This window comes from Leuciscus leuciscus (genome assembly GCF_965113295.1).
Source record: "Leuciscus leuciscus genome assembly, chromosome: 4".
Classification (NCBI taxonomy): Eukaryota; Metazoa; Chordata; class Actinopteri; order Cypriniformes; family Leuciscidae; genus Leuciscus; species Leuciscus leuciscus.
The window spans coordinates 10159976-10184442 of record NC_138728.1 but is presented as its reverse complement, the minus strand read 5'-3'; positions in this window follow the sequence as shown (position 1 = coordinate 10184442).

Sequence of the window (24467 nt, the reverse complement as noted above, 5' to 3'; positions counted from 1 at the left end):
ATGTTCAGATAGCCATTGTTTGTTTTTTACAACCATGACAAACGACTTAACCTCTTGCTTTCTCATCTTACACATCACACTCCACTGTTGGCCATTTCAGTAGATTGACTCACTAACATTGTTGTGGAAACACAATAAGCATGGAAACTAAAATATGGTAGTATCGCGCTACAGCGCACATTCTATCAGCTGCAGTTCTGGCGCCTCAGTCCCAATACTATAAAACTCGATGTACATTCACATCACATGTTAATGCAGCGGTAGAGTTACACTCACAGGACACTGCACTTACTCGCAATCACAAAAGTTCATTATTTGCTCGTGCTTTAAAGCTTTCCCGGGTAAACATTTCATTGGCGTTCTGTTCTGACATGATGCATTTTTTCTGAGCATGTACGCCCGAAACGCGCGCTCACTATCCAACAGCGCCAAACTGGATTTCTGTTGGGTCAGACCCATCTGCCAGCTGAGCTACATGGAAAAATATGCACCAAACAAGCCACTTTGAAACTTTGTTGTTTTCATGAATAAAAAAGTTGGGTGACCCTCCCCCTAGACTAAAAAAACTTGGATGACCCTCCCCTCAACAAAGAATAAAAAGACATGACCCTCCCCTATTTTCCTTCAGTGGTCCATTCCAAAAACGGTCCCTAAACTCAATGGTTTATTTCAGATGCTGTCCCGTACCATAACCTCATAATCTGCAGAGAAACTGCCACTCAGAATACACACATAATGAAGGACGTAAAGACATCATAGGGGATTGTGAAGTCATTTCACTGGAACTTGTTCTTCATTACATCTATATCATGTTCAATGTCAATTGTTATTTATTAATGTATTCAGCTAACAACTGTTATTAGATCACTGTCATTTTTGCTACAATCTGCCATGTCAATAAAAAATAAAAGTACATGAACAAGAACATGCTATTTTTTTCCAAATGTATATATTTTTAAAAACTGTAATTGCAGATAATACATTAATGAAATAAAAGGCCACTTTCATGACTATGTTTCTTAACACACTTAAGTATACCTTTAAAAAGTACAATTTAAATCATAATGCTTAAAAAATATTGTTTAAAGAAGTACACTTTGATGTCTTGTTAAAGCATTCGTATAGTGCTTGATTATAATTTCAACTGCAGTATCTTATTTCATATTATATCTAAAGTTAATCTATTTTAAATGTATTAAATTACAACTTCATCATTTCAAATGTGTAATTACAAATATATTTAAATACCTGACATACTTTACATTGTATTTTAGTTTACCATAAATGCTAGTCAGTACATTCGGCTTTAACACTTTTACACTTCAACAATAGTTCAAAATACAATAGAAGTAAATATGAAATAATGACATTTACTTAATATACTTAAGTCCTACTTAAGTGGGTCTAAAAAGCACTTTTGGTCCTACTTAAGTGGGTCAAAAAAGCACTTTTAAATTCGACTAATTTCATTTAATATAAATTTAAACCACAATAAATTTTGATTCAATTGTAAATAACATGCAATTCTGAATTCAGAAAGCATTAAATTCAATTTGCACTCAAGTATATAGTTTTAAAGTATATTATTTCTGTAACAAGTATGCAAATGTGTACTTTTCACAAGGGTAGTCTTTTAGCCTAGCATTTAGCAATGAAAACAATGGCTAATGAACCGAGAAAGCTTTTGTCTCATCCGACTCAACCCATGCTGACATAACAGAAGCCAAAGTCTCATAATGGAACTTCAGTGGAAGTGTTTACCTTTCCCATGGTTCAACACTAGCCGCGATTGCTTAACCATGCGGCGGGGAAATCAACGGAGGGACATCTTCTCTCCCTACATACCAGGTTTCACTAGCGTGGAAGTTATTCTGAGGCCACCGCAAGATTGTTTGGATGCTCGTCAAGAACTCCAAATTAAAAACCACAAACATTTCGGAGCACTTAGCCCGAAAACATTCTCCTCAATCAAGCTGAAGACTTCAGGGAATGGACGCGTCGTTCTCACAGGTATTGGGAGGGCTCGAGGGACCAGGGGCCCCCCAACTTCAAAACATTGTGGGGTTCGATGATGTATTGTTTGGAGCACCTCCCAAAAGGCATTTCACTCACCGTAAAAAGCCTCTTAAAAGAATGCCGCTCTCCCATGGGTCACCAAAAGTCCTGTCCGAGGCTTGCTGCTGTAACTACATGACTGCATAATTACACTTGCGTGTGATAAAAAGAAAATAGCCCTATTTTAAGATCTTTCGCGTCCAGGCATTCACGCAAGCCACTAGAGTCTTAGCAGTCACCCTTAAATAGTTCAATAATATCTGTGAAACCATAAATAGATCACGTCAGCTCTCATAAACACGCAAAAGAGTTATTTTAAATCACCACACTAGGCTTTAAAATGGGTTTTGATGGTTTTCGGTAGAGACTAGCAGTCTTGGAACAAACAGTGTTGGAGTATCAGACACAACCCAAGCCAAGGAATCATTTCTTGGAGGCTTTAATCATCTGGCTCCTGCTTTGCACTGGGGGGCCGACAATTAAAAGTTTAGAGGGATAATATAAATATGTGTTGCTCTCAGCCTTGTTTACTTCTCTTTTCGCACCAAATGAATGGCTTTACATTGGTATTGTAAATTATGCAAGCTTTAGCTCCATAATAGGTAATCCTATATGAACTTTTTGATAGGCTTGGACACATAATGACAGGATAAACAAATGTAGTCCAGATGGGAGATCTAATTCTGTTTATCCCTATTGTGTCACAGCCATTCAGTAAAAAGCTTGATCAACCAAACATTATTTACTGCATTGTTTCGCAAACACTCTAAGCGCAACTGTGAAAGGCCTTAGATCACGCATATTGTGTGTTATTTATGGCTGTCTCACACATAAAAAATATGTAGCTTTAAATTACGATCACAGCTATAAGAGGCCAGCTCTAAAACCCTCAGGAGTTGTTCTTACATAAGACAAAATGCAACCAGGTACAATGCCTTATTTAAATGCATATTTAATGGCCCAGTGGACTGGAAAAATAAATAAATATTAATATTAATATCTTAAATAAATATTCTGGATTCAGTTAAGCTCAATCAACAATCTTTGTGATATTATGTTGATTGCCACAATTTTTTTTGTCTCGTCTCATTTCAAAAGCAAAAATCAAGGTTACAGTAAGGCTCTTATAATGGAAGTGAATGGGGCAAATTTTTGGAGCATTTAACAGCTTATTTTAGAGAAGCACTTGCATTTCCGCATTTGGCAGACGCTTTTATCCAAGCGACATTGCATTCAAGGTAGACTTTTTTTTTTATCAGTTCTTGCTTTTCCCAGGTATGGAACCCATCAGCTCGCCGTTTGCAGAGCAAATCTGACGTTACTATTGAATGACTATGAACAATTTGTGTTACCTAGAAAGTATTGTATTTCTTACACCACAATTGTTACAAAACTGCATTTCTATATTTGTTTCAAATATTTATGTCCAAATATCACTAATCAATTTCTTTAGGACTGCAGGACTCCTGGAATGAGAGGGCGCATATGAGAGCTATTACCCAGCATGCTTTGCTATCTACCTCATATGGAAGAAACACTAACACAAGTCCGCCGAAGCCCAGCTGACTGTTTATTATTACAGGCTTAGGCCTAATCAATGTTTTAGAAACCGGACCCAACCCAAGCCGAGCTCTGATGGACGGACAATGACAACCACCTGAAAGTCAGGAGAGTGAAGGGAAGGATAGCCAGCAAATCAGACCACACAGTTTTGAGAGGGAAGGATCCCTGATATGGCGTCCCACAGAGTACAAAGGCATTTTAAAGGTCTTTGACTCATTGGCCTTTTATTCAACCTACAAGTCTGACGTTAGTTTAGGGAAACTGACTCAGGCTGCCTCCATTCTCTAGTTCTATTTCTCCATAATGGCCAAACAATGGCTCTGATGTGTTGGCTGACGATTCTCCACCTCACATGAATGGATTAAATCTAAAGATTTGGCAGATGTTCTGACTAAGTTTTGTCATCATTCTCAGTTTGACCCACTCGAATTGTTTTCCGTAGCCAGTGCATGAAACAACCAATAAAATACACAGCAGACGGATGGCAGTCCAGGAAACAGTTTACTCCATTAAACTGACTGGCAATCTGAGATGCCATGCTGACATGCAGGGAATAGAGCTGTCATGGAAAATTCTTTCGTGCTGATGACAGATTTGAAATTGGGTTTTCTAGCTCCTGTATGTCTGTAAACAGCATTACGACTGTGAAGGGTAACAATTTCCCATCATAAATGAGGAAAGTATCCATTAGCACAGTACAGCAGTATGCAATCACAAGATATCAAGGCATCATGACATGTCGTAAGAATAATGTACGCATGATTATGAACTACTTAAAAAAACATTACATCCTCCTAAAAAGCCACGCTCGGACGCCCTCCTGATTTAGATATGTCAGATAGTGGAGGGGTCTTCCAAATTCAAGATTCAAAGTATATTCGGGATGGTGCCGACATACTGACTGACAGTGGTATGCCCACCTGTTTGGAAAGACTCAGCAGGTGTTCAAATCTCCATGACAACCGTACCATCAATTTACTTTTACTGTCAGTCTTCCACAAAAATACAGGAGCCAGTGAATTCCTGGTCTGCTGGGCTCATAAACTGATTTGATTTGCATCCTCCTAAAATCTTCATACCACAATATATACATTTACAATTAGCTTGGAAAGAAAGCAACTTGCTTCCTAACTTTTAGGGTGGTGAAGCCAAGTAGTTCTGATCTGGACTGGTAAAGGTTGTAAACTCTAGAAAAGGTGAACCGAGAATAATCACCATTGTGCCCTTGAGCAAAACACTTAACCTTAGGTTGCTCCAGAGGGACTGTCCCTGTAATAAGTGTATTTCAAGTTGCTTTGGATACAAGGGCCAGCTAATTAGTACTTTGTCGACTTAAAAAGCAATAGTATGCCAAGAAAATGAAATATAGTATGCGCTAGTATATAAAAAATGTAATGAAATAAAAGTACAGTCATTAGAGTTCAAGAGTAGGGCCTGGAAACAAAGGGGACACACTATTGAACGGTCACAAATGGTTGAGCGATCACAGACCAGCACATCAAATGGTCTTTGCAGCAGCACTTTTATGCAGGTCATCCGTCTAACTAATCCCAGACACATCAACACAGGACTTAAAAGAACTAAGATCCATTCGATACACACACGCAAGCAGAAAGTAGTAACCCCCTCTGAAAGCAAGACCTGGATGGCCCTAATTTGTCATCTGGTCAATGCATTAGGACTTTCTTCCGCCAAATCCACCCATTACTCCTTTAATAGCCACAGAGAACGCAGAGGTAAGCTTGAGCAATCTGTCTTGAGTTTGACACTTACTTTCAAACTTCACACTTTTAACAGGGGCAACTCAACACCTTTCAGCTCAATGAGCTGCACAAAGGAGCCAATTAGATCCTGGGCTTCAGTGACCAGGGATCCCGCGCTCAACTCTATTACGCTGACTGCACAACTGAGGGGATGAAGCTTAACTCGACACTTCATGTACTCTTCCCTTTTCCAAAATCCAAACCACTGGTCATTAGCAGTCTTACTCATATCAATCAAAGAACATGATGTTTGTTAACAAGGTCAGCTGAATCAAGGATGGTTCATATCACATCGAATTAAAGCAAGTTCAAATGGGAACGAAGCCTCAATTTGCAGCGATGGGTTTCGTACATCTTCTGAAAAGTTGGGATGAATCTTGAAAAGTTGAAAAGTTGTTTGTACTGTTTGTTGGCTCTAATTGGACAGGGTGATGAGATATTGGCCTCCATCTCTGAGATGCATCTTTGGGATGACTTCCAGAGAACAAAATCTGACCTGCTCTGCTAGCCTGGGGATCACGAAACAAACAACCCTTAGATTATAGACACAACTGATGTAAGTTAAAATCAAGTAGAGTAGAGTTATTTGTCACTTTGCAATTTACAGTATGTGTTGGGAATGACATTCCAGTTCTTATTCAGAACTGGTTCCATTTCCAAAAGCCAAATGACATTCGGTTCGGTTCAACACCACTACCAAATCTTCAGCACGAAAAAGATCAATGTTAGTCTGAAGACCACGAAAGTTTAGGGTGCCATTTGGGACAGGGCCAGTTAAGTGTGAAGCCCAAATGAAGTGAAATCACATACGGTGTAACCAGAGTAGACCGATTCTAAATCAAATAAATCTATAGTGAGGTTTTTTTTTCTGGGTAAATGTTTTCAAAAACATTTAAAAACCAACAACATAAAATGTAAATCTTTCTAAGTGAATCAAACATTTATAGCACAATCACAGTATTTCCAAACAATTTCCTCTAATGAGTCAATTCGTTTTAAATGAATCCAAAACACAAAGTATGACCAGTGTTGACCAATTCTGGATTAAATGAACGTTTTAACTTCTTTTCAGTGATTCAAAAACATATGACATTCATTCTTAAAGTACTTAAAATGGAACCGCTAAGGAACATGCTTTATTAAGAGGAATCAACAAGAACCACACCACAGAAATCAAGAGTAGAAACAAGCTTAATTCTGTCAGCAGTATATGCCAGTGAGTATGTCTGTTCAAATAAGGCAACTGAATCTCTCCTTTAACAAGATACAATGTGAGACTATGTGCTGGAAATAGCAATCCTAGGCTAGAATGCTCTTTGGACTGTCCTTAGCTTGTCCTTAACTCATATGACCGTGATTTGTCGCCTGCCATTCTAACACAATAAAAGTTAAATGAGGCCACAGGGGCAGAAGTCGAGTCTTTTGGCATTGCATTTGCAGCGTTGACTCATGGCTTTGGATAAAACTGAGCCCTGACGTGACCGCAAGGGGGCACGGCACAAGGGGTTTATCGTAACTCCATCCTCTGTCAAAATCAGACATCACGTCACAAAGAATAACATCATTACCTTAATAGCACTTAAAATGACTGATCTACATCTCAGTAAGTGTTTTATCTGCCTGTCTAGATGAAAGCAGATTTAAGAGAAGTGGAGAAGAGAGCATCTTGGGGGTGGGGATGGATCCGGGTGCATAAAGACATGCCGAATTACAGCCTGTCACAAGAAAAACACAACTGTCTGAAATATGACAGATATTAATGAATGCTAATGAGAGGGAGAGAGACAGATAAGGCACAAGGAGAGATAAAGAAGAGATGAGGAATAGGATGAAGCCGTACAAGCGTTTGAGGCTTGGACACGCATACCTCCAAACCAGGTTCCCAAGGGAACTACCAGAAAAGAGATCTAAATATGGAGCTTGGGACTTAGGCGAGGTTAAAGTTCACAGGGTCATGGGGCCTACCGTCAGTCCACATGGTGACCTCACTCTCTACTAACGTCTTCATCAGATGTCCGGTTACATTATACTTTTTACAAGAACAGTTAGAGGCCCCACTGTCCACAAACACTAATAACTGCACAAACAGAGCTTGATAAGAAGCCAGCTCTGACAGATGGGCAGATGTGCATAGACAGTGTTGGACCCCATTTAGGGGGATTCAGCACCCTTCTTTCACCTCAGAACCCTTAAAACTGTATTAATACATGTAAAAAAAAATAATATATTCAATACAAATATAAAATGAATTCCTAAAACTATATGTAAAGATTCAAAATTATTCATTTTTAATGTGGTCTCAGACTTTCAGACCCCACATGCACATATAAACACCTGAAAAAACACAAATAAAATAAAATACCCAATCCCAAAACTTAAAAGGAGGCCCTGTTTACTAATCATAAAATAAAAATAAAAATTAAATTAAGTAAAATTAAATTAAATCTCAGATCCCTTAAGAATATCTGTTTTTGAAATTATGTTGTCTCTTTTCATAAAATCAGAGGTATCATCAATTTATCGGTATCGGTCGATACTGGATATTTAAATATGCATTCTCATTTTTAAATTACCGTAGCTTATTACCTTATTTAAAAAAATAATTGTATTCTAAAATTGGTAATTTAACAGTTATCTGCCGTAACATGAAAATATATCAGTTTATTTGTATAATAACTGTACATTAATTATTTTAAAAAGTTGTCTATCAAGCTAAATTCGAACTCATGACCTCTCACACTTACGGTTAGAGATATTTTCTGTGAGCAACATCTACTCATGCTCACGTTGGGCTGAGAGTGAGACCCCCTAAGACTGAAATCATAGAACGTCTCCTGCTGAGGTGTCATTCACACACCCTATTCAGTGTCACAGCCCTAATGATTTTATATAGCCGGGTGCTGATGTGAGAGTAATGATTTATTAATAGAGCGAGATGTAAGTATAGTTGTCTGATTACTCTAGCAGAGGCTCAGTTTATGTGCGCTGAGATTTTCTCAACTCTTTCCGGGTGACGCGTGGAGACAGTCCGTAGACGAGGGTCCCCTTTCAAGCTTGCTTCGGATTCTTTCCCTGTTCATGTGACTCGACCCTTGGCCTCTGTCTCGCTGATGCACACATCACAGTACATCACCATAGCGGCCCTCGAGGTCACGACCCAGAGCGGAACACGGGGTGCACACGAGAATCATCCTGAACACTGACATATACACCTGTACAGAGAAGTTCAACTGTCCTTCTCATGTGCTCTTACTTTGTTTATCCACTCACTTGATGCGTTCTTTAGCTTTACAATGCCATAGCATTTATAACATACAGTGAGAAACAAAGGTCTGAGACTGCTAATTAAAATCCTTATTTTTTTCTTTCTTTTTTTTATTACAAATAATATTATTCTAAAATAAATTCTTAAACTTGTAGGATTATTTTCAGGTTTAAATTTGATTTTAAAACCGGTCTCAGACTTTTGGACCCTACTGTACATGTACATTTAAACACACAAAAAGATAATAATAATAAAATAAAATGTCATGTTTGTCAACCTGCCCCGGATGTCTTTTAGTTGTGGCAGAACTTCTCATTCCTTTCTGGGGTTTCACCTAGCAGGTGAGTTTGTCCTGTGATTTCACTTTCTCCCCCTCTCTCTTTCTCTCACTTCTGCCTCAAAGCGAGATCCCTTTATTACAGGAATCACACATTGCATTAGAGCAGTCTGTAATTAAACATGTCCAGTGGCGGTCATTACCAAATACCAGCTCTAATTGCCCCTTATCTGGGGTAATTACTGCCTAGTAGGAGAAAATGACTCCATATCATGTGGAGAGAGGCTGATGTGGCACTGGTGTGTGTATGTGTGTGTGAAGTGGTGGGTAATTGTGTTAAATTTATGTTGAGATGGAACGAGAGCTGTACGAGTCGGGGGAGGTGAGAACGGACTGTAATACAGAGGTGACGGCTTAGCAGGTGCATTAATGCTAAAAATACACACACATACTGGCATGTGAAATCTAAAGAGGGGATCAGTAAAGTTAATATGATAATATTATTATTTTAAATACTTTATAAATACTACTACTACCAATAATGAAAATGATAAAGGTTATTTATTTTATTTAATAATAACTTTGGTAACACTTTATTTTAGGGTTACATTTTTGCTATTAATTAGTTGCTAATTATGCATAATTACAAGCATATTGGCTGTTTATTAGTACTTAAAAAGCATTAAGTTAGGGGGTTTTGAGGCAAAATTCATAGTTAATAGTGAATATGTGTTGCCCATACTGAAATGTTACCATAATTTGTAACATTTTATTATAATAAAATAATTTCTTCTTATATAATGATTTAATAATATAACATTTAGGCAGAGGCTAATTGCATATAGCGTTAAATTTACACTAAATGAAAATGGCAGTATAGTAATATAGTATATAAGTGCAAATAGTTGTTAGCTGCTATTTTTACCTCAGTGTATTGTAGTACATAATAAAACAGTAAGCAATAACAACATATTCAGTTTATATTATTAATGTTAAAATCATAAATGGATGCCGCTTTGTTGGGACATTGTCTCGCTCATGTCCGTAAAAAAAGCCCTCCCCTACACCTAAACCTTTGCCCTACCAGAGAAACACTTTTTCCACTTTTTGAATATTTTGTTCATTTACCTAAAATAAATGCCTCTATGCGAACAGGAAAAGGGAGAATAATGAGTTAGGAAAAAGGCATATTCATACTAGAACCACCTGCCTTACTACCACACCACTCCTCCAGTTATCAGATTGGTTTCTTTTGTTATTTTGTCTGGCTCAAACATACAATGGTGGGAGGAGTTAGCGTAAATAGCCTCTGCCAACAAGGCAGCCTATTTGCCCTTGGTGTAAACAGACACTCCGTAACTTTTGGGACCGGGACATTATATTGCACTATATTATTATATTATATTATACACTGATTCTATTGGACAGTGAAGATTCAAGGAAGTGGGACAGAGAGAGGAATGGATCCGGAACATCAACTGACCCAAACTGGACCTAAGTCCCACTGCTACAGTTAGCTAAAAAAAAAAATAGGTACTTTTCTCTGTAAAATTGTACAGTGGTTGTGAGACACAAGCACAGTTAAAATCACAAAATGTGTCTACCTGACCTCCTCAGGGAAACCCGGTCCCATCCTAATAGGGCTTTCTTGTCACTGTGGCCGCCCTAGCAGCACTGCAGGTTTTGTGCGGGGCGTTGGCAGGCTGGAGACATGCTTCATTCCCTGCAGCGTGAAGCAATGTTTTATCCATACATGAGTGTGCACTCTCACTGTCTCAGCGATTTTGAGTCCTCTGCAGCTCTCAGCACATACCCCCAACCTCCGAGTATGTGTGTGTGTGTGTACTGAGGATCAGGGGTGTCACTACTGGATCGATGGCTCACTATGTCTGACACGACTGTGTCGATTCAGCACACTCTGTGAACAAAGACAAATCAGCACACACACATACAACTCAAAATTCTTGAATTCCATCACAAGGTCACTGCATTCAGCCGGGGGTCCCGAGGGACATGTGTTGAGCGCCCTGTCCTGGTCTAACAGCGCTGTCTAAATCTGAAGAGCACTGAGGTTACTCTACAGGAGAGAGACCTACAAAGCAAATCTCAACGTGCCAACAATCTACACAATTTTTCCTAATTTGCCACTTACAAACAAGAAATCAATTTATTAATAAAAAAATAAATTAAACTAAATAAATATATAAATAAAATATAGAATGTCTAAAAATAGATATAAAATGTATAATTTAGCCACATCTACTAATACTCACATTGGGCTGAGACCACCTAATATTGTATCATTATTATTTATAATTAGATTTTATAAATAAAGGGAATTCACTATATTTATTTAAAATTAAATGATAAAAAAATATAGCATATAATTAAATATGCCAAATAAATAAATAATGAAAAAAATTTACCTTTAGTAAGATAAAGTATTTATCCATTTTAATTTGCCATTTAAATAAACAAAAATGAAGTCATCAATTTGTTAATTTAAAAATGAAAGCATTAAGACCTTTAAAAATAACAGAAAAGAGTTGTATTTTAAAATGTTTAATTATAAATATGATTTCATCATTATCATTTATAATTTGACAAATTTCATAATTAGTTTATTATAATTGTATTTATTTATTTATTTTAAGCATTACTTAAATATGTATTTTTATTTTTTATATAATTTTTATTACAATTTATAATGATAAAATTATGTATTTGTTTTATAGTAGCCTATATAGTTAAATATAACAAGTAAATAAATAATTTAAAATACAAGAAAATGGATAAATAATTTATTTATCATTCAATAGTATAATGTATACCGGTTATTGTCTATTAATTTGTCAAATTTGCCAAATCATTCAGTATATTTTATATCTTTCTTCATTTGATTATCTTATCATTTATCTTTTCATAATTGTTGGGTGCTTTTTTTTCTTTTTGTATTTCTTTCTTACAGTTAGTAATTCGGTACGAGACTGCTAAATGAACAAACGTAATATATCAAATTAGGTCTGATATATGCTAAATTTGAATTAGATGTGCAGAGAAAACAGCAACACTTATGACATCAAATCTGTCATAAACAGCTCATATAATGGACTTCCATTGCAGAAGAGTGATTCATTAACAGTCTATGCAGCACATTTCCTGTCTGTGCACTACTAAGATTAAGTATACAGCAAAGAGTACAGTGCTTGAGGTACACAGTAACGTATACAGTTGCATCTTTGAAAGAGCTTGTGTGTGTTAATGATTAAACTGTGTTGGCTCTCCGTTCATCTCTGATTGATAACTCGTATCCCTGTCTCCCCACGGGCCCATTAAGAATCTCTTGTCTGTGTTCCTGTCACAGCTCGTGCTTCAAAAGAGCACATCACACTTCCTCCCCGGCAAATGTCGAAATGGGATTAAACGATCGCCTGTCCCCGGTGAGCGCAAATGAAACCAGAGAGCTGATCCGCTCCGGTGTGGTAAAAATCGCTCCACCTCAGCAAAACACTTGGCATTTCTCAGTATCAGCTTTCGTTTTCAGCATAACTTTTGGTTTCCAGACAACTGTGATCCATAAATCCTTTTCAGTGAAGGTTTTTCATAATGCTCATGCCATGCAACTGTATGCGATGCGCATCGAGAGATCTCACACAGAGGAAGTGGAGATGACGAGATGTTTCTCAGTCTCTTAAAAGATTTCAAGGTGATTTACAGCTAATCCTTTGTCCGTGAACTTCAAAAATCAAGGATTTATTAAACATGAAGATCATGGGAAAAAGGACACATGTTGGTGTGAAGAATTATAAGTGTAATTCTAAATGGTGCCACTGTAAAATTAATATGCCTCTAAGGGTATTTTCACGCCTGAGCTTTTGGAGCAGAAATGATTCAGTCTGACTTTAGAGTTCAGTTCATTTAGTTGGTGTGAAAATCAGAGAGAGAAAAAGTGTTCAAAAGATCGCTCTAAGCATAACTTAATACAATACTATATGAATTATCCATTTGTGAGGAGATTTAGAGGATATGTCGAGTGAACCCAAGCCCTCCACTCATAAAATATAGATTCACAAAAACTGCTGAGCCAAAACCAAATTTCATCCTTGATCCATTAAAAATATCCAACATTTGATACCATGGATGGCTGACAGGAGTTCAGTCTTCTATCTAAAATTCATGGAGTTTCTATGGAAAAGAGCCGGTCATACTCTCTAATTAAATTATAGCATGTAAAAATGAATCTCTTCATAGTGCCAAAGACAAAAGCCTCACTACAGTTACTACAAAACAGAATAACATTTGACCCAATCATCACTGCATATGGCCAACTCTAACTCAGAAGAAAAAAATCAATTGTAAAACATATCTATCCCAGCATAAAAAAAAAAAAACTATAACCTAGATGTAGATTGATCCCCTTGGTGCTCTGTTTGGACATCTTGACCAGGCCAGTATAGCAACAATGGCTCAACCAATAGCATGAGTTTAGGGCAGGAACATCTGTTTGTTCGACCAATGAGAATGAGAGGAGTGTTCGGGAGACCTGTTTGGAACAGCTATTATTTTTTGCTATAGTGGTGTAAAAATGACAAATCCAATAAAGTTAACTTCAGGATGACACTAGATAAGAAATTATCGGAAATGATTAAACGAAATGCGATAAAAGTGTACGAAACTTCCTTTCGACTCCATGTGTCTCCATTTAGAACATGCACTCGTGTAAACAGCTGCATCAGTAATGACGATGAATAGCATCTCTCAGCGCTGTCTAGGGACATTGATCATGGACATTAAGCCCGGAGGTCTGCGGTCTGGGAGAAAGCTGTTCACATGCTTAAATCTGTGACAAATCCATTCTAATTTGGCTCCTTCTCCTGATAACCTCCAATACTGGGTGCTTTGTAGAAACAAATGGCCTTTAACACTGTACGCCAACATCTATCTTCCAGAAAATGCGTCTTATAGAAAATGAGATTCATTTATATGCATTTTAATCATCTTTATTAAAGTGATAGTTACCCCAAAAATGAAAATTCAGTCATAATTTACCTCATTTCGTTCAAAACCTGTTTGAATTTCTTTCTTCTGTGTAACACGAATGAAAAATATATATATGAAGTCAATGTACAGTATATGGGTCCAATGTTGTTTAGACTTTCACAGAAGAAATTCATACGTAAGCCATACGTTTGTAAATGAGGGTAAATAAATGATGACTAGATTTTTATTTTTGGATGAACTATTCTTTTAAGTGAAAAACAAAACAAAACCCAATTGTTTCTGTCCAACAACAGAGAAGATAATGGTTAAAGGAATAGTTCACCCAAAATTTTTTATTTTGCCATCGTTTACGCACCCTCAAGATGATGAACACAAAAGAAGATGGAGTGAAGAATGTGGGTAACCAAACAGTTGACGGTATAGACTTCCATATAGGAATAAAAATACTACTAAGTCAATACCGTCAACTGACAATATTCTTCAAAATATTTTCTTTTGTGTTCAACAGAAGAAAGAAACTCATACAGCTTTGGAACAACATGAGGGTGAGTTAATGACAGAATTTTCATTTTTGGGTGAACTATCCCTTTAAGTGTTTAGATTTGAAAGATAAATTGCTCAATTAAGTTGCATTAACATCTGGTTGGTTTTCAAGTTCCACATCGATGGTATTGATCAGATCCACTGGAAGAAAATCAAAGTGAATAGAAATCCAATGCAATGTTGAGTGCTTTCATCTTCCTCATCAAGTACGGATGAACCGTGTTGTTTCTCATAAATGTCATCTTACCCATTAAAGACATTAATCTCTATGAGGCCTCACTCAGTGACTTGATCTCGTGGAGTCTTCTGGCTTACGCCCCACCGGACCAGGGTTGGCAGGGTTTGAGGTAGTGTGTGTGCGGCCGTTTTTATTTGACCCGACTGCAGCAGCAGCAGGGGTGCGAGTGGGAAAACAGGAAAGGGTTTTATGGTCGGATCTATAGCTGCCACTGGAATCAAAGACACACAGACAGAGGAAACATGGACACATGGATACAAAGGGCAGACGCGCATTACTAGCTGTGAAAGCCCGATCAAGCAAATCTAGTCTCAGAGAGAGAGCGTTCGCGCATGGTAGCACACCAGTGTGATATAAATGGCAACCTACTGAGCCATTTGTGCTCCTACATTTGATATCTAATAAACAAGAACAAATGAGACTGTCCTTCACACTCGAGGAACGAAATCTGACATCAGCGCACAAGCAGCCCATTGACAACTGGGCTCGACTGCAGCACAGAAGCACGCTAGGAACTGTGTGAAAAGGTTGATCTGATATCGAGGTCGAGATGATATCGGTTACGTACTAATGGGTTCTTGTTGTATTTTCCATGTCTTGAAGTTGGCCAACTATGCGAGAATTATTATTGCATAGTTCCATCCTTGAGTTTGAGGTTTGAGTGACAAGGTTGACAACCAGTGACTTTGCTTGTGTCAATCTGATTGGCTGAAAGCACCAAGGGGACGAGTGTGACCCTTGGCCGAGAAACCATCAGATGCCAAGGTAATTTCCATTGCTGCTAAGTTTAAGTTTTAACTGGTTTACAGGTCTTTATTTTGAGCACACAGCTGAAGTAACAAAAGGCAACAGTGATGGCGAACATAACCGGGTTTGTGATGCCATGAAAAAGAAATAAGAGTTATGCAAAGCCTAAAATGTATGCCTAGACACAGTATGAGCCTAAAAAGGGCTCTCTACACATGAAACCCACCTCTGTATTCATGTTATATACACAGATCTATTCATAATGATAATTCAATTGGCAGCTAGATGAATCTGTACCTCTAGCACATCAATAAAGCTCTTAAAATTGCCATCACTTTTAAAGAAGGCAAATACAATGGGCAAATCATTCAGAAGCACTGTGTCCATAGCAACGGCAGAACCATCTAGCCTTCTAAACGAAACATTGACCCCGTACTTTCATTTTCTGTCACCAGAGGCAGTGAATGCTGGAGAATACAGTAAAAAAGCGAATCTCACAAAAACCTCTCAAGAACATTTCTGTGTCATATTTTATCCTATGAAGAGAAGAGAATTAATATGTTCAAGGTCATTAAGGTTTAATTTATATATATAGTGTGTGTGTGTGTGTGTGTGTGTGTGTGTGTGTGTGTGTGTGTGTGTGTGTGTGTGTGTGTGTGTGTGTGTGTGTTTAATTATTTTCATGGCAACTATAAGCACTCCAATATGTACAATTTATAAATACATTTTTATTTTGACAGTGACTGGGAATTATTACACTGTTTCATTGAGTTGGTTGATTACAGCCACTCCCACTTGTTACCAATTTTCTACTGGTTGCAAATAGTTAAAATAATGCATTTGTGGACAATGGATGTGTATCCTGAGGAAGGCTGTGTTAAGTCGAAACGCATTGATCAACAACTTTTTTCATTTTTGTAATGATTTAGTCCAATTTATTAAAGGCCTTTTAAGCTTAACCATGAGAGTACCTTGGAATATTTTATTGTTTTCAAATAAAAAAGAGTAAATAAATAAAGACACAACTGTCAAAGGTTTTGGGATCAGTAAGATTTTTTTTCGTATGCTCTTATGCTCAAATATTGTGAAATATCATTATCATTTAAAATACCCATTTTGTTTCGAAATTATTTGTAACATAATATTGTATCCTTGCTGAACAAAAGTATTTTTAAAAAAAAAAAATTTTTTATATATATTTTCATTTATACTGATTACTGAAGAAAATTGAAAAATACCACACACACAAAAAAAAAGCACGAATTATGCAGGATTTGCGAAGATGGCCTCACTGTCATGAAATTAATGTCACAATGGCAAAAAGAAAAAAGAAAAAAAAGCTTTATACTGATTGATTTTCATACAAATAGAAATTCTCGTTTCATCATTTTCAGCTGAAGAAATGCAGCCAGGACTGTTTTTGTGAGCTTCACTCAGGACTGCTGGCGAGATTTGGATGGGAGGAATGGTGGGGTTTGAAACAGGAGAGGATATCAGTGGATGTAATCTCTATGCTGACTTATCAGAAACACATTTGCTGAAATAAATCGGTAAAGCGCCTGCAACACAGAATGGGGCAAAGGGCCAAAAAGCCCCTCTCAGACTGGATGAAGCATGTGATGTCAGCCTCTCTGGGTCTCCTTTCAACCTGGGACCCCCATCTCATTTTTATTCGCTTTTTCTTCACCTGTCCTTCTCTGCGTCTCTCTGTAGCCTCACAGAAAATAATAAGGCTTCCTCCCGCGTCCCTGAGGGCTGTGCTTGCGAGAGGGGTCAGAGCGGACCCCGCGCGCACAAAATGCAGCCTCTCTCTCCTTAGCGGGCTGTCAAGAATTAAAAAAATGGAGACAGGCTGAGAGAGGCTGAGGCAATTACTCATTTACAGTCTGTATAGACGTTACTGAAAGCTGCCTTCCCTCGGCTACGGAGCAGCAAATGTGTTTCCAATTAAAACTTATGTTTACATATTCTGCATTTTCTATTGTGTAATTGCAAGATTTATTGCAGGCCTCTTGTATTTCCTCTGGGGCGGAAAATATGGTCGTGAGGCGTTAATGTCACATGATTGGTGCCAAGCACAGAACTCTCTTAAAATTCGATCAGCGAGGCCGTGGAAGCAGGACGGAGCCGTCCGCATTGGGCCATATGGGATTTCTAGTCATAAGATATAAATGAGAGGTTTTGGACTGAGCGAGAAGCAGTCGGGTAACGCTGAACGTGATCCAGTTATGGACGTCCGTTGAGGTCCGCTGCACTGGCACCCCTAACACGCTGTACATATGGCCATACGTAACTTAGTGCACAACAAAACGACACATGGAAGGCATGCGATCTGGCCTTTGAAACGAACACCAACTCTAAATCTATTTAATGACACAAGAGATATGAATAATTGCAATAATGTCCTAGCGGTTTCCGTCCGCCTCCGTCCCCCGGATCCCTCATGATGCATGCTGTTGTCCAAAACGAAGGCACGCTCATGGCTTAGATGTTTCGGAGCGGAACTTGGCAAGCGTCATTTGGATCCACGCACTTTAAGGCTTGTCGTCATGGTGATTTGTCTTAATGCCCATGCGACCTAGACCCCTGCATCTGTTTTCCTTTCTCTTCCCTCTCTCATAATCTGCTTAATTATTTAACGGTAATAATTCATCATTCAGAACGGGCTTTGGGAATTTAACACTCTTTTGCTCAGATTTTTTTTTTTCTCAAAACAATCAGGACCATCTCACTTTAAATGCATAAAATAAAAAGTAGCAATCCATAGGTACAAGAATGAACTTGTTAAGATTAAATAAACATAAATAGATAGCATTTATAAATCCCTCAATTTAGAAAAAGAGAAACTCGCACAATATTGGTTCTTGAATCCACTCCTGATGATTTTGGACTAACAGTGCCCTCTGCTGGACAGTGGGAGCATTACGATTGGCCCACCACTTGAGATCAGCCATTTTGTAGTTTTAACACGTGGCCACAACCACTAAAACTCACACTGACGTTAAGCAGACTTTCCAAGAAGCGGATTATTCCAACCCCTGTACGACCACCGCTGTATCCCATACAGACACATGCAGCGAACGGTGAAGACGCCAGCCGTAATGTGAGGCATGTGTGTGTGAGACGGGTCTGAGGGTCTTGCAATGCTCGGCAAGACTGCGGTGCAGTGGGAAAGGGATCTGTGTGCGTTACGGTATGCAGATCTGTGAGTCAGCCAGAGTTCCACAGACACACACTCGCAAACAACTAACACGCACATACACACTTCTACTGTTCCCCAGAGAGAAAGAGAGTGATATGCCAACAAAACTTCACCACAGTTCTCAGTAAGGGGTGGAAAGACATATGACAGATCAAGTATGAGGATATAAAGCGGTTCACCTCTGTCTGCAGGCCTTTCTGTTGCAACTGCTCACACAACTGATAGGACAAGACTGCTTAAAGGTGAAGTGTGTCATTTCCGAACCACTAACAGAATTGGGCAAAAATTATGATGGCCCCTGTAAAAAAAAGTTGCTGCCTTACATTTAAGTACAATCAACTAGGATGTTTAAGTCATTTAAACTTATTAGACTTAATTCATTAGACTTAGTTGAAACTTGTATAACTTATAAAATAAAAAAAAAGTTAAAAATTGCTTCACTTATTTTGATGAGTTAAAGCAATGTAAAAACATGCGGTCATAACTTATTGATCAAATAATTTGTATAATTATATATATATATATATATATCATTTTTTGTGTCAACTAGCTTTATCTACTGTAAAACAGGAATTCAACTTAAAGTAATGTTCTTTATTACAAAAAATAATGGTCTTGACTCATTCCTTGCTTTTTTTAACTAAACAAAAAAAGCTACAATTGAGGTTACGGCAAGGCACTTACAAATGAAGTAATTGACAAATGTGAATATTATAAGTTTATAAAAGCACTTATATTAATCATCTTGGTAACATTTGATTAAAGCTAACTGTATTATTTGAGCTTTAAAGTTGTTTTTTATAGTCATATCCAACACCTTATTGATTATATCTAATTGGATAAAACGCAACAAAATTGGATATAACTTCAAACAGAAAAACAAAAACACCCATTTTACTTCCATTGTAAGTGCCTCACTGTAGGTCATTTTCGGGCCAAATTTCGTAAAAAAAGGTCAAGGTCACATTCAAACCAAGCACCTGTCTGTTAGTCAACAGAGCGAATTTGCAAGAACAACTGAATCCGATGCAAAGCACTCACACAGAATTCCTGATTGTGTGGATCACCATTATTCAAAGTCATGAGAATAGAAATTCAAGGCAAAATAAATGTTGGTAGTAATCAACATCAAGCCACAAATGCTGTCAATTGAATTTAACTTGTAGAGAACCTTGAATATTGTAGACATTCACTCCACAACAATACTTGAAATATTCATGGGGTAACACCTGTATAACAACAAAAACATTTAAAAAAGACACCATGCAATAAAAAAATCTCAACACATCAGACTTCACATGATACTCGGTCTCCAACACCTAACTGGATATACCTAATTTGATATAGCACAACTCAATTGGATATAACTTTACACTTAAAAACAAGTGCTTCACTGTAGAGACATTTCGGGCCAAATTTCGATAAAAGTCAGACAAAGGTCATGGCCTCACATCAGACTGCACATGATATACTCGGTTTAAACCTGAATGGCCTCCAGTGAAAATACAACCATCCCACCTTTTCTGTATTTACATACTTTGGGTTGAATTGAGAAAATTTCTCCTAAACAGACAGAGAATTGTTATGTAACGCTCTATGGTGCTGTAAATAATATTTACACTTTACAGATGCCAAAGCGACTTACAAATAACCAAGATATAGTATAATATGATGTCATATATCCTCAGGTGCATGACATCCTAAACTTATTTGAATATATTTATGTTAATAAAAGCAATAGTTGTTCCGGCACCAGAAGTGTTACTCTCACAAACAGGCTCAAGTTTCCTTTGAACGGCGAACTGTTTAGCTCACAGAAAATGTGTTCCAGGTGTTCATGTCAATATAGATTTTCTGCAGTCTTGTTGTGTGCTGTTTGACACGAGAGATCACACAGCTTTGAGATGTTTGAATCTGAATTTCATCATGTAGCCTACTCTTTGACATATTACCGATGAATCTGCCCTGTTTGTTTGTTTGTTTGTTTGTTTGTTTGTTTGTTTGTTTGTATGTATGTATGTCAAGCCAACCGATATCTTGCATTTACACTGCATTTTAAACTTATTTTTCAGTCAGGATACAAACCAGGATACAAACAACTGTCAAAATCGATCAAGTGATTCGAATGGAAAAACGGGATATATACATATAGAGATATAATATCATCTGCAATTTGTAGCAGGTGATAACAGAGAGAGGGTTGGGAAGGGGTTATGGCTGCTTCAATAAAAATGAATCTACTTTTGAAGTTGAAATGATTCATTTGGAACAATTGCTTCCCTGCATATTAAAAAAAGTCCTTTGCTTTTATAATCAGTCACAGAATAAGAGAAGTGCACTTTCTGAATATTTTTTTGATGCAATCCAAATTTGGAGAGTGTGTTAAGGACATATAGCCTACCTGACTGAACTGTGACATTTGAACAAATATTGATACAAAATCTTCTAGCAGATGCAACATAAAACATAAGCAACACCCATCTGTTTAAATGAAAAGTGGGGCCACACACACAACAAAGCAAATATACAAAAAATATAGCAAGCATGTAGAGCATTGGCATTGGCTTTCTCACATACATAATTCAACAGTAACTTACCAAATCAGATGTGCTTTTATCCAGATGAATCAGCTGCTTAACCTGAAACAATATAAACAGCTGAATGTTATCAGTGTAGTATCTCTAATCATTGTACACCTATTGCTTTTGTGCATACTAGACAAAGTATCAGATAAGTTTTTAACACTTTAAATTCTCTCTGGGTTAATGTAATCATTGGTTAACTAGTTCCACTTCTTAATCAAACTTTTATGAGTTAGTAATTAGCATAATCCCTCAGATTTTACGATTTCATACTGTACGTTTGTGAACACTGACCCGTTCACCGTTCTTATTTGCATATTTAGGCGACTTGTTTTAATAACACCAAAAATGTCGTAATGTAAATTCATTCTGGGTGTCTTTTGACACATAACGCAAACATTAACTTGTCTTTATCACTCGAGTTAACGGTTTCTCCGTCGTTGTTCGATATATATATATATTTTTAAAATAAACAACACAGCGAGAGAAAGTTCCTCAGACTGTAGAACGCTCTTGAATATTTAATGAGGTACGCGCTGAGGCTGATTATGATTGGCTGGTAGTTGATTGGTTGCCATGTTAAATGTATACATTTATACAAGATATGAAACCAAGTGAAACGTGTACTGCTAAAAAAAACAATGTTTACAGTTTTGGCCATTTTACAATATGAACATTATGAGGTGTGTAATTGTTTTGTAAATACATTATATTATGTTTAGTTAGCTGTCTATTCTGTTTTGATCTTTCTGCATAATATATATTGTTGCCTGTTTCTGCTCAGAGTTTGTTCTGAAAGTTATAACAACTCATGTAAACAATTGGAGAAGAGATTAATAAATTATGGTAAGGCATCACATCAAACATCAGAATCTTTCTCTCTCATTTCATTCCAATGCTGGAAAGGCCAAAATATTGAAATAAACAAAGCATTTGCTGATGGGTTTGTGTATAAGTATGCATCAATAATACGTTTAAGACTTATGGCACACACAAATTGCATTATGTATAGGCCAAGGGTCATGATGAACAATTTGAGAATGTATAAGCAAATAATTTTACCATGCAAGTACAATAATCCACTCTAGCACTACGCAGCATTAATGCTTGTCAATCACAATGACAAACTTATTTTCATTTAATTCATTTAGAACACTGAAGAACTGACAGATGTAAAACATTCAGTCATCTGACTTAACTTTGATTGAAAGCTCTTCTCCCTGGACGTCTGGAGGCCATCTTTCCAGGCTCCGATCCAAGAAGCAACATCTGGCACTATTCATCTCTTGCTGCGATTGCTTTGGTTCTGACACATGTCCGCATGCTGACAGGAACACAATCTACGCTTTCAGTTTGTGTGACGGGCCTCTGGTCCTGGTCCCGCTGACACTCACAGCTTTTGTTGTTTAAACGGCCATCTTATCCGAGCTTTGATCATGGCAATGAAACATTTCACCATGTTTACTGCAGAGAACAATGCCGTTTAAATATTCATGTCAGGTCAGTTTCAGTTCTGCTGTAAGCCATTGTTTGAGATGGATGGATGTAGAGAGAGAGAGAGAGAGAGAGAGAGAGAGAGAGAGAGAGAGAGAGAGAGAGAGAGAGAGAGAGAGAGAGATAGGGTAGTCTCTCTTACAACCTACACATATCTCAGAGAGCCACAAAATGAGCTCTTAGCAAGAGTATTTATTCAGTAAAATCATATTCATTTATCATGAACAAAACTTTCAATGAACAGATTATCACAAGGACTCCTACTTCCTTTTATCATACACTTTCTGGTTCATCTTCATCCACATTGGTCTTCCTCATCCCATAATATGCCCACCTGATGTACATAAATATTTTTTTTATTGGAAACAGTTAATCTGACTCTCTAGACTCTTCCCATGCTTTCTGACCTTGACTACAGAAAGAAGCATTATTCACAAGTTGTTTTCAGCAGCAGATTAAAACTTGAAACATGAGAGAGATAAACCCAAAAAAGAGATAAAAGGGGCAATATATCTGAGTCTTCTACCAAGAGTGATGGAAGTAGGGGACCTGTGCTCGGTAGTTATCTGAGGCCGTGCATTTGAGTGCCTCAGATAACTTACAACATCCCATGTTTAACAGTCATAATCTAACCCTTATACAGGTATGTATGCCATAACCTCCATGGGTGCAGGAACCTGCTTGAAACCTCCAGTTCGTCCTAAATCTACATTCTTAAACAGATCACATTCTCTAGAAGGAATTTATATAGGACTTTGTTCTCCTTCTGTAATCTCTCTGTCAAAAGCATCATGTATTGAGTAACAATAAATGTAGATTCTCTGTTTTCACTACAAACAAATATTGATTTACACACGTATGTATGTCAAAAACAAAATGTATCTTTCATGATTAAAAGTAACTCATGTAAGATTAACAAAATGAATCATATAAGCAGTGGTATTGATTGAAATACACATAGGAAAATAATATTTCTCTTACAATACATAGACAGGTTTTCCATTTTCCATTAAAGTTAGCTGAAATTAACCAGCTCAGATATGTGGCATTACTCAGATTTGAGCTCAGTGTGTGTGTGTGTGTGTGTGTGTGTGTGTGTGTGTGTGTGTGTGTGTGTGTGTGTGTGTGTGTGTGTGTGTGTGTGTGTGTGTGTGTGTGTGTGTGTGTGTGTGTGTGTGTGTGTGTGTGTGTGTGTGTGTACAACTATCTTTGTGAGGACCAGTTTGCGTTTTAGACCATTGGAGTGAGGACAAAGAGAGTAAAGTGAGGACATTTTGGCCGGTCCTCACTTTCTGAGACCCCTTTAAAGGCCTGTTTGAGGGTCAAGACTTGGTTTTAGGGATAAGGTTATAATTAGGTTAAGGGTAGGTTTAGGGTAAGGGTTCGGGTAAGGCACTTAGTTGTGATGGGTAAGGTTAGGGTAAGTGGTTATGTGTGTGCGTGTGTGTGTGTGTGAGGAGCGTTGTGTATCACCAGCTGTCTTCCATTCACTCTCACTTGTTGGTAATGTTAAACAGGGGTGGGGTGGGGGGTGCTAAGCTCGCTCAAATGCTTTACTTGGTTATGGATGGCTTCCTGAGGAAACAACAGGAGCAGAGGGGGATTTTGGCCACAATAATCCAATTTATGGATCTTGGAATGATCATTTAGATGCTTGACAGTGTAACTGCATCTATGCATTGCAATTGCATTGCTCAAAGCACACTGAGAAGTGGTTTGAAACATTGTGCATGTGAG